Here is a 12,350-nt window from a genome sequence, read left to right as displayed (position 1 = left end):
GAAACAAAAAATCAGCCAACAATTAAAAACACTCCCGTTTTCTGCACATCCGAATTTTCGTTTTTCTCACTAAACGCGCTTCAGATTTTCACCCGAATCATTTTTGAAGATTAATTTTTCTTCGATTCACTTTTCGAATGGCGTTGCACCGTGGATAATTCTGTTTTCACTCGATTCACTAGCCGGCTCGGAGATTCACAAAAAGACACTGAGCCATGATATCCAGATGCAGCAGACCCCACACGTATTCCGCTTCCATATTTCCATATTTTCACTAAAACCATGCCGACGGGAACGCGAAAAAACGTGACAAGAAAAACCGAACGCGTCCATTCGCGGCGCAACCTACTTCGATCCTCCTATCGAGGCACCATGAAGGAAAGCTATAAAATGCATATCTATCCATGTAAGAATTATTAGTGAAAACCTTGGAGTAAAACCCTAAGGAATCTTTGAAGGAAGTCATGGATAAATAACTAAAGAAATTCCAACACTATCTTTCAAGAATTTTCTTAAAATTTCCTTCAATGATTGCTGTAGGGAGTTTTTAGTGGTAAACTACGGAGAATGATATTTTCTGTTTTTACAGGCAAATCTTTGCATTTCTTCAGTATTTCCTTAAGGCGCTGTCCATATAAAGTACGAACTACGTAGACTCATTTTTTGGCCATTTCGGAACCAACCTCAGAGACTTTTCGAAATAAGTATGAAACGTAGACTTTGACCACCCCCTGTCCCCTAAGAGTCTACATAGTTCATGGACGGGTCCTAAATTACTCTCCCTAGAGCAAACTTTCAGGAGCGCGATCCCCTCTTGCCAGCAGACGTACTTTTCGCGACCCACCATAGAAATCTCCTCGTTTGTTGTCTATTACAGTAAAATATTCGTCTGTCTCTCGCGACCCCCTGGATGAAGACCGGCGACCCCCCTGGGGGAGGGGGGGATCGCGACCCATAGTTTGGGAAACCATGCCCTAGAAAATACTTATCTAAAGTTTCTTATTAGGATGTCTCACTCTCGGTCTCACTGTTTTTCTCTCGATTTAGATGCTTATGATCAGTGTTTTCGGTAACACAGCGCAACATTTTTTTGTCTCAAGAGCAAGCTTATGTGTCTCCGAAGGATTTTGGGTAGCTGAATCAGAATCCGGGCTCAGATTTGCTCTAACACGTCACAATTTTGAGCTATACCTCAATTTATAGGGCAAAATGTGCGATTTTGGGCTTTTTTGACTGTAAGCCATTAAGCAAGGAAATATTTTTTTTAAGCAATCAAAAGGTTAATTGGTCAATTTACATCTAAATTAACGACTCATGCAAAATATTTCGTTTTACCTAATCAAATTTGATAGATTTAAGCATTTTATGTTAGTATGAAAACTTGCATGCAACTTTTGGAGGGTGACTTGTATGGGAAATATCGTACCTAACATAAATCGCTTAAAACTATCAAATTCGATTTGGTAAAACGAAATATTTTGCATAAGTCGTTAATTTAGATGTTAATTGACCAATAAACCTTTTGATTGCTTAAAAAAAATATTTCCTTGCTTAATGGCTTGCAGTCAAAAAAGCCCAAAATCGCATATTTTGCCCTATAAATTGAGGTATAGCTCAAAATTGTGACGTGTTAGAGCAAATCTGAGCCCGGATTTGGATTCAGCGGCCCAAAATCCTTCGGAGACACATAAGTATGCTCTTGAGACAGACAAAAGGTTAATTTTTGTTACGCTGTGTAATTATCGATATTTCTCGAGTCATAGTGTTCAACTATCCTTTCATTTGAGAAAAATAATCACCCAGGGAGATTTCAATTTTTAGCCGATTTTCGCTCTTCAAACAAAGCAACAACAAAAACAAGCGAGAGTAGAGGCTTATATTTCATAATGGTGAAAACAGAACACTGATTTTTTCGGAATGATATTTTTCAATCTAATATGCTGAATATATTAACCTTTATGTTCAAATCACATACTAACTTGCTTTTAGCATGATGAAACGGTATTAAATGTAGTTTTGTAATCGAAAATTGAACTTTTCTTGTTTGGTAGTTACGTCTTTTTACTGATTCTAAAATATGATAGAGGGTAGGCGAAATTTGTTCCCAGTTGACAGTCAACTTACACCCCTGGTTGGAACAGGTAGGTAGTTCGTTAGGACAAACGTCTTGAAATCCCAGTTCAACAGTGCATCAAAACTTCAGACGCACAAATCTCAAGAAGCAAGCTTCAAACAACAATGCATTTTATTATTCTGTTCTTGCTCACTTGTAATAAGCATAAAATAAGAAGCTCAGGTGCGCTGGTTTTATTTACGAAGAGATTTGTGCCCTCAAAATCGTGAGTAGGTGCCAAAGTCGGCCATTATGGCGGACATATTGGGATTCTAACAAGTCTGTCCTTAAGTGCTGGTGAGAATAAAATCTTGTCGTTTTCTCATCGGCGTGGGAAATTTTGTTCGGCGGCGGCGGTCAACTGAACTGACGGCGGCGCACCCGTCTTTACCAGTGGATACTTGGGAGATTCACCCAACATTTTCTCGATGAATTTCTCCCAGGAGTTTCTTAAAATGTCGGGTAGTGTTTTTTTTTTTAATGAAGCATAGCCAAAACAAACATAACGAAAGATTTTTAATATCATACTTAAGCTCAAACCCCAGCCCAAACCACGAAGCGGAGCATTCATTGATTACGTAATCACAACATCGCATCAATGCTTCCACAAGGAGGAAGGTTATCCATCAACCACGTGGTGACAGCCGGTACCAGGAAAGTCGATAGTTACCTTCAATTTCTTGTACCATCCCATTATTGAGACCACGAAAGAGTTCAGCCCGCTCGATGCCCATGAGCACTGTCAACAAGCTGTGACCAGTGAACTTGAACACCATCACTTAACCACCGATCACTGTACCGCATCGACGGCGGTGGCAAGCGAGTCGAAATGCGGAAAGAAAGTGTAACCGTTTAATGAGCTGGTTGGTATCAAACCAGCTTCAATGCACTCCTCTGCTCTGCTAGTAGCACTCTCGGACTCAACTCGACTCAAGGAAGTAAGCTGAAATGTAAATATCGAAATTTATACGTCCAAACGTGTGATAAAGTTTCCTCCGGTCTTGAACCCGATCACGATGCGTTCACGATACGGTTTCGGTTGAGTTCAACGATCGTCACGACGGTTAGCGTACAATAAGTATACCAGATTGAGCTATATTTAGCATATCGATCTATCGAATTTCCGAAGCCAAAGGGCTTTTCGCAGTTTGGATTGTTGGAGCGTACAAAGTAAAATTTCTCCGTCACACGATTATCCGGTAAATAGTGGCCATTCATTTCGAGGCTTTTTACCGCCACAAAAGAAACGAAATCGGAAATAGACCCATCATAACCGGTGTAAGCTGATGGTGGCAGCGGTCGATGATGTTGAACTCCATTTCAGACCAAAACAACCAGCAGCGCATGGACCGTGACTGACTGTGATCCACTTCGATTCGATTCACTTCCTGCGTCGTCTGGCTACCTTTTTCTCGAATACCTAGCTGAAAGTGTCGATTACCGAGCCCACCAAAACAACACGTCGCGGTGTGAGAGATATTCGACTCTACAGCGATGGGAACATTTCTCACCTCTGCATAATTTGTTGTGCAGAAATTGGACCGATTTGGTTCGAAGGTTTTCTTTTGGGGCGATCGCGGTTCCTGACTCGGAATGCGAGCAAGCAGCAGCGCAATGCAATGGCCGCGCGCCAAATTACGGCGCCAGTAATAGGGTTAGGGAGGAAATAGCTGAACCAGTTCAGGCTTACTTCCATTTAAGTGCAATTTACTCATTAGGTAAGCCGGTTGTTATTGGGTGATGGCTGGTTCAGTGCTAGATAGCAAAAACAACCAAGATTCGACGGTTTTTGGTCGGATATCAACAACAACAAATTAAAGATCAGAGTAAAAGAAAGAGGTAATTAAACGGAAATATTTGAGAAATTTGTACGCGATTTATCCAATGTCACGTCGTCACAGATTAAATGATACAATTCAAAGATGTCTGAAAGACACGTTCAAATAGCAGCAGGTAAACGACTCAACTTAACGATTTTTTTACTGAAGAAATCCTGAATAATCATAATAAATAATCATGTCATAAGGGAAATTCAAATTTTGTTTCAGTCTAGCCCGTTTCAAAATTCTCATTATTTTAAGCAGAAACTCTTGCCGGGAGTTGATAATCTAAATAGCTATTTGATTCTTCCTGTGCGTCATTGAATAAATAATTTTTTGTTTGGTAGGCTCTGGAGTGCAATAAGGATCATTTTCCCGGAGCCTATACAACACTTCCTTCATCCTTAAGGTCCCAGAAGTCTCTGCTTCCTTCCATTCATTATTGCTTTCGTCCAGTTCCAGGGAAATGAATGGATTTGCTGTCGCTTTTTCATGCCTACTGATAAAACAATCCTAAAAAATAACTCCGCATCAATAATGCACGCCACAAAGATGTCTCGCATTGACAATTTATGACCGTGATCGTTAGTAGCCTCATCCGCATACGTAGGACCTACTCTCAAACTGTGAATGGGGAGGAAATAGTGAACCTTGGCTTTCGTTTTCCCCCTGTTTTCGGTAGAGCTTCGGTTGAATGGGGGGATAAAGGAAAGCGTGTCTAGAGTTCAGGGTTTATGTGTCAAGCGCATCTCCTTCGGGAAAAGGATTTACCGTAGTGAGTGCAAATGTTGCCATGGTAAAGATTTTTAGTCAATGTGCAGTGTACGTACATTTTTGATTATTGCAAATCATCAAGATAATGAGTTCGTATTATCACAAAGCAATAGATTATTTCTTAGTTTTTAATAGTATGTCTACATCCATTCATGCCTGCATTTCAATTAATACTTTTCAAACCACTAAAATGCTTTGAAACGTCCTAAACCTCTAAGACACCATTGATAGTTCTCCATATATTTTTCTAAACTCTACTTAAGTTAAGGGGCCCCCTGATATCCAGTAAAACGTTTTTAAACCCCTAACAACCCTGTCCACTTTCCTGAAGCTCTTCTTAAGCTCCCTGATACTCCCTGAAACTCCATGAAGAATCCATTGTAATCCGCTGAAACGCATTCAAGTCCTTCATAGAATCTGCCTGCCATGGGAGACCTCGCTGTTTTCTCTTGAACTCTGCTAGAGTTCCCTGAAATACCTGTTATATAACGCATGAATGCCCCTGGACCACGCCGAACTCCACTTAAACGGCTCGAAACGCCTTGAAAACTTTTAGAAAACTCTCATGAGACCCTCGTAGGCTGCCCTTAAAAACTAACTTAAATACCTTCTGGCGCCCCCTGAAACCACTTAAAATCCGCAATAACAGCTAGAAACCACTCAAAAACGTCTCTGAAACCCCTATAGATTTCCCTCAATTTTTACTGAAGCCCCCGAAGCTCCCTGAAATGCCTTAAAACCCCCAGAAACTTTCCTGAGAGCTCTGTACCTTCCTTGATATCTTTACTGCTGCGCCGAGACGGAGCACCGTCTTCGTCGTTTTTTGGCGGCGTTCCTCCAGTTTTCCCGAATGTGTTTTTCAACCGTGTACGCGGCCACCCACAAAGTCGCCAACCTCTACTGGTTCCCTGCTGAATGTTGATATTGCTATTCTTTCCTCCGACATTCGCACTATATGTGAATGTCCACATAGATTTCCCCGCAACTGTACCAAAGTCCAATGAAAGTTCCTAAAATCCACTGAGACCTCTTGGAACGTTTTAAAAGTTTCATAAAACTCCCATGAAACCCCCTTACGCTTTCCATTAACTTTAATGAAATCCCCTAAAACCCCTTGAAATCTACTGATATGACTTGAAAGCACTCAGAGAAGGCTGTAAAATCCACTTAAACGCCTTGAAACCTCAAAAAAGAAAACCCTGAGACTCCCGTAGACTTTTTTATACTCTACTGATACCCCATGTAGCCCTTGAAGCCCGCTTAAGTCTACTGAAACGCCTTGAAGAATCCTCTGAAACCTCCGTAGACATAGAGTACATTTCATGAACTCTACTCATGATGTCCCCTGAGATCCACCGAAACGCTTTGATGAGCCTATTTCACCTGAGTTCATTTTCATTTCATTTCATTTATTTATTGGCATACTTGTAGATTAAGGGTTAACTCTTATTGGAACTCCACAATCGGTTTCTTGGTTGTCTGAACTACTTTTAGCACTAACTCAAATTCATTAACATAAATACAAATTTAAACCTTAAGGCTCAAATAACCATCATTCAGTCATCAGCAATAATCAATTATTCAAAAGCAGTTTTCTTCCTCTAAATCACAAAACCATCATTGAAAATTATTTTACTGTTATCCAGATGGTGGCCAGAGTGCAGTGATACATTTTTATTAACATTGGTTGAGATTTCAGCGAGAAAACTGCTTTTGGGTTTTTGCTGATGGTTTGTTTCAAAGAAAAGAAAAACTTCTAAACCATTGACCTTCTATTTATTTTCCACTCCTATTAACTACTTTCATTTAGCCAGTTCATGCACTCACGATGGAATCTTGCTGCTGATAAAATAAGTTTCTTCAAACTCTCTGAGACCTCTCAGAACACTTAGAAACGCCTTGATATACTTCAGAAACCCCACTGCGACGCAGTTATCTGGCCTTGAACTTTAGTGAAGCTCCCTGAAGCCCTCTGAAATCTCTCGAAACACCTAGAAACGCTTTGAAACATCTCAGAAACCCTACGGTGACCCCGTTATCTTGCCTTGAACTTAAGTGAAGCTCCCTGTAACTCAGAAGCCCCCTGAAATCCACTGAAACACCTTTGAACGTCACTTTACAACCTCCCTGAAGCTCTCACGAAAGCCATTTGAGTTCCTCAAACCACGAAAACCACCATGAAATCCCCTTCCTGAAATGTCTTAAAACGTTTTAAATCCCATCTGAATCTTCCTGAAGTTCTCTAGAGAGTCCTTAGAGTCCTCAGAAACTCTCCTGAAAGCCCCTAAAGTCCTCCAAAGCCTCTGAAACATGTCGTAACTCCTCTTCAATATTCTGGAGCTCACCTGGAAGCCCCTGAAGCACAATGCCAAGCACAATCCCAGGGGTATACCTCTCTGAAACCTCGAAAACGCCTCGAAATACCCTGGAGCACCACAAAAACTCCATGAAGATGCAGTCCCCTGAAATCCACTAAACAAAACTAAATCGCTGGAATGTATTCAAAAAGAAATATCTGAATGAATTTGAGAAGGAATTCCCAGATGAATTACTGGCGCATTTCCTAGAGAAATTCCGGAAGGAAACCCAGGGAAAAAAAATTCAACATGCTGTAACTTTTCATAGAGTGCATCAAAAATTCTCAAATATTGACTGTTTATCAACCTGTTCCTCTATATGGGTGAAAATGTCAAATCATCATAACTTTTTTCATCGATTGAAAAGTACTTTTGTTGTAGCATCAATATATTGTTGACAAACGCTCAAAATTTCATTCAATTTGGTTCACTGGTCTCCACGATATGACAGTTCAAAAACTAGTTGTCTAAAAATCGAGCACAAATTTGTACCAATGATGCACACATAATAGGTTGATAAACAGTCAACATTTGAATATTTTTGATGTACTCTATGAAAAGTTACAGCATGTTGAACTTTTTTGAGAGAGAAAAAGAAGTTGCCTATCCCAAAAATTTTGGCCACCTCCTGTAACTACTTATCTGTTTGAAGTATCCCAGACAACCAGTAATCGTATAAGATGTTGCATAAGGTGATAAAGTAGAGGCCATATGCGTACATGCCTCCATTGAGGTGCATGTAAAGTGTACGCATATCACCTCTATTTTAACATCTTACGCACCATGTTATATGATCACTGGTTGACTAGGAAGTTACAGTGACTTCTGCCAGTGACCAAAATCTGTGCTGCCGAGGCTCTTCTGTGACATGTGTGTTTCTTGGAAGAATCCGTGGAGGACTTATTGTAAAAATTTCTGATGCAATCCACGGGTAAACTCCTGAAGAAACTGCTGGTGGGATTCCTGAAGATATCCTTGGAAAATGTTTAGACAACTTCTTGAAGAAATTATAAGAAAAAAATGTGGAGAAGCCCCAACATAAAATTCGGAAAGAGATCCCTGGTGAAACTCCTTAAGAAATTCTAGGACAAGTCCTAGAACAATAGTTGGAGGTAATCCTTGAGGCATTCCCGGGGAAGTTTCTGAAGGAGTCCCTCAAAACTTTTGGAAAAACTCCTAATGGAATCTCTGGATGAATCCCTGGAAAAATAATTTTTTGAAAGATTTCTTGAAAAAAAAAGATACCAATGATATATTTCTGAAAGAATCAAAATTTCTGAAGGAATTCCTTTGCAGGAATTTCAGGGGGAATTCTTGATGGAATTCATGGATTATTTTCTGAAAAAATCCGTAGATGAAATCCTAAAGATTTCTTCGAGATAATTTTGAATGAATTCTAGAATGACTTCTTGGAGAATGTTCTGGCTCCTAAAATTATCTCAAAGAATTCCAATATAAATTGCTGGAGGAATTTCTCTAGAAACCCTTGAAATAATTAAAAAAAAATTCAGGTGATCGTGGAGAAATTCTTGTGCGCATCCCAAAGAAGAAAAGGTGATGGAAGGATTTCTGACATTTCTGAAGGAACGCTGAATAAATTTTTGAAGTGATCCCGAGAGGAACTCCTGGTGGAATCTCTAAAGGAATTCTGAAGTAATCTCTTGAGGAATTTCTGGAGGGAACTCTGGAGGAACAACTGGAAAAATCCTGGCGGAATCCCTGTAGGTAATTCTGCACCCTTAGAAGAATTTCTAAAGGAATATCTGGAAGAACTTCTGAATGAAACCCTAGAGGAATTCTGGGAGGATTCCCTGAAGAAATTTCTGAAGATATCCTTTGAGCAATTCCTGGAGGAATCCCTTGAGCAATTCCTGGAAGAAACCCTAGAGGAATTTAAGTAGAAATGCCTGGAGGAATCCTGGAAGGAATTTCTGTAAGAATCCATAAACAAATACGTGGAGAAACCCCTGGAGGAATCATTGAAGCAATTCCTGAAGAAATCTCTGGATGAATTCCTAGGAATTCCTGGATAAATTCCTAGAGGAAATTCCTAAGGGAAATTTCTGGAGGAATCCCTGAAGCATTTTCGGAAGAAATCGGTGTAGGAAATCGCTGGAGAAATTCCTGGAGCAATCCCTGGAGGAGAAGTTCTTTTATATATTCCTGGAGAAATCCCTGGAGTAGTTCCTGGAGGAATTTCAGAAGGAATCACTGCAGAATTTACTGGAAGAATTGCTGTAGGAATTTTCGACGGAATTCCGCGAGGAATTCCTGGAGGAATTCTTAGAGTAATTGCTGGAAAATTCCTGGGGTAATTCCGGAGAAATTCTTGGAGAAATGTCTGAAGGAGCCCTTGGAGGAAATCCTGGATGAAATCTTGGAGAAATGGCTGGAAGAATTCTTGCAGGGAATGCCTGGAGGAATACCTAAAGAAATCCCTATAAAGGGTGAGTCGATAATTATTGTGCCATTTTCCAACTAACGTAACTTTTTTCCTACTTCACCAAAAACAACCAAATTTAGCACAGTTTCTCCTTATAGTCTATTGCCTACATATAATGAATTGAGTAGTTATCAGTGAGATTCCGGTCGGTATAGAATATCAAGAATTTGATAATAATTGATATAGAATAAAATAAGTTGCTCGTTACTATCATTTTTTCCATTCCTCCGTTTTTGTTTTATAAACTTCTTTCTAACTACTACTACTACTGCTACTGATACTTACTGATAAAATTACTTACTACCTTTTGTTTTATAACAATGAGTTAAACTATCCCCCTCACATCGTTAAAACTATTGTTATTTAATACAAACTCTTCTCTTTTTTGCCTTTCTCGTACACCAAGGTGTACCGAAAGGCTATATGTTCACTCCAAAAACGAGAAGTTGATAGAGCCCCCGGAGGGGTCAAGTGTTATATACCAATCGACTCAGCTCGACGAGTTGAGATGATGTCTGTGTGTATGTATGTATGTGTGTGTGTATGTGTACAAAAAGGTCACCTCATTTTTAGATAGTAAATATAAACCGATTTCAACGACCGATGGTTCATTCGACGGGGTACATTGTCCCATTGTTTCCTATTGAAAATGGTTCAGATCGGTCCAGCCGTTCCGGAGTTATGGCCATTTAGGTGTTCCGGACCAGTACCCCAGGAAGGGGCCAGATATGAAAATGCAACAAACCCATGCATGCGACCCATCAAACCACGGCATTTTTGATTTTCTGATGAACGGGAAGTAGGAAAATAGTTTCAGACTATATCTGAACCGGTAGTGTTCCGGAACCGGTTCCGGGTGTCCCGCCGGAGAGGCCAAATAAGAAAGTGAGCATAACCTATGCATGCGCTACGTCAAATAGCGGCTTTTTCGATAACCAGATGAATGGTTTTCAGGAATATAGTTCCAGACCATGTTTGAACCGGTAGCGTTCCGGAACCGGTTCCGGATGTCCTGCCAGAAGTAGCCAATTTAAAAAGTGGACCAAACCCAGGCATGTGACACATCAAAGAGTGGCTTTTTCGATAACCAGATGAACGGTAAGCAGGAAAATAGTATCAGACTGTATATGAACCGGTTGTGTTCCGAAACCGGTTCCAGATGTCCCGCCGGAAGTGGCCAATTAAAAAAGTGAACCAAACCCGTGCATGCGAAACATCTTATCATCAAAAATGTTCGATAACCAGCTAAACGGGCAGCAAGAAAATAAACTCTGACCACATCTAAGATAACCGGCAGTGTTGCAGAATCAGGATTGGATGCATCGCTGAAATTACGAAGATGAACAAAATCGATGCAAGCAATTAATATGCGTAAAATAACAAAATCTTGATGAACATTTAAGCGATCTTGTCAAATCACACCATTTTAGATTCCTGAGGCGTCATTATACAGTGGGATGGATCAACGTTTTTACATACAATCAAATTTTACATGAATCTTATAAGCAATGATAATAAAATATAGACTAAAGTGTGTAGAAAAAAAATCACCGATAATGATCGGCATCCAGTGCTAGCTAGCTATTTTATTAAATTTTATTAAACATGTTTGTTGTTTCAAACTACAGTGTTTTTTCTCCGTGAGTGAAGCTGGTCAAGCAGTCAACTGAGAGTTTTGATATTTTTCAGCTCTGCCTATACGTTTAACATAGCGTCGGATTATGAGCCATCAATAAGTTTCCAAATTCGATTATGGATTTGATAAAATTCTTGCATTTCTGAATAAGGCTGACACAAGTTTCGATTTTCTCTCAAGTCAAAAGGGGTCCCCCTTGGAAATTTTGGTCGGAATTTAACATTTGGAGGAAGGGCACAATTGAATAAACCAATATTTTTTTTTAATGTTAAGATGAAATTATAGTCTTCCGGAAGATTTCTAATCAAATCCGACGAGTTAAGCGGTTTTGTTTAATTGTTTGAGTTTTTTTTTTTTGCATCAAATACATGTACTATTTCTCAACTACACCCCCCTCCCTTAATTGAAGAGTCAACGAGCACTGTGACAAAAGAAGAAAATGAGGTTTATTCCGTTCAACAGAATTCTCAGGATTCAGGAACACTTCGGGTCTTTGGGTTATGGCGACGGAAAAATGTTGAGTACATATTCGACGAGAAAGGCACTATCACCACTAGGTGGATTAATCTGGGTTTTTTTCTTTTAATTTCATATAATTATTAGTTACAGATTTAAATTCATTGGCGTTGCCTTGAAATGCTATAAAAAGTTCTTCTAGGCCAGTTAGTTTCTGTAAATTTAACTCGTTACTATCATTTTCTCCCATGCTTTTTTTTTATTTTTTTTTATTTTTTATTTTTATTTTATTTTATTTTTTATTTATTTATTTATTTTTTGTTACTACTACTACTACTACTACTACTACTACTACTACTACTATTGCTACTATTACTACCACTACTACTACTACTACTACTACTACTAATACTACTACTACTCCTAATACTTCTACTACTACTACTACTTTTACTAATACTACTACTACTACTATTACTACTACTAATACTACAACTACTACTGATACTTATTTAAAATTTACTTACTACCTTTTTTCTATAACAACAATGAGTTAAAATGATATTAACTATTTAGAGCAGAAAGAGACCGATATAGCCACAAAATCATCAAGAAAAATAATTATAGAATACGGTCGATAAATCAGTACATGAAATGATAGTAACATTAGTAGTTTATCTGGGGGTTATTGCTGAGAAAAAAATTATCTATGTTGCTCGTTTATCAAAGCAAAATGTACGTTATATCGAAT

Source organism: Aedes albopictus, chromosome 1 (assembly GCF_035046485.1).
Source record: "Aedes albopictus strain Foshan chromosome 1, AalbF5, whole genome shotgun sequence".
NCBI classification, from domain to species: Eukaryota; Metazoa; Arthropoda; class Insecta; order Diptera; family Culicidae; genus Aedes; species Aedes albopictus.
This window is presented reverse-complemented; position numbering follows the sequence as displayed.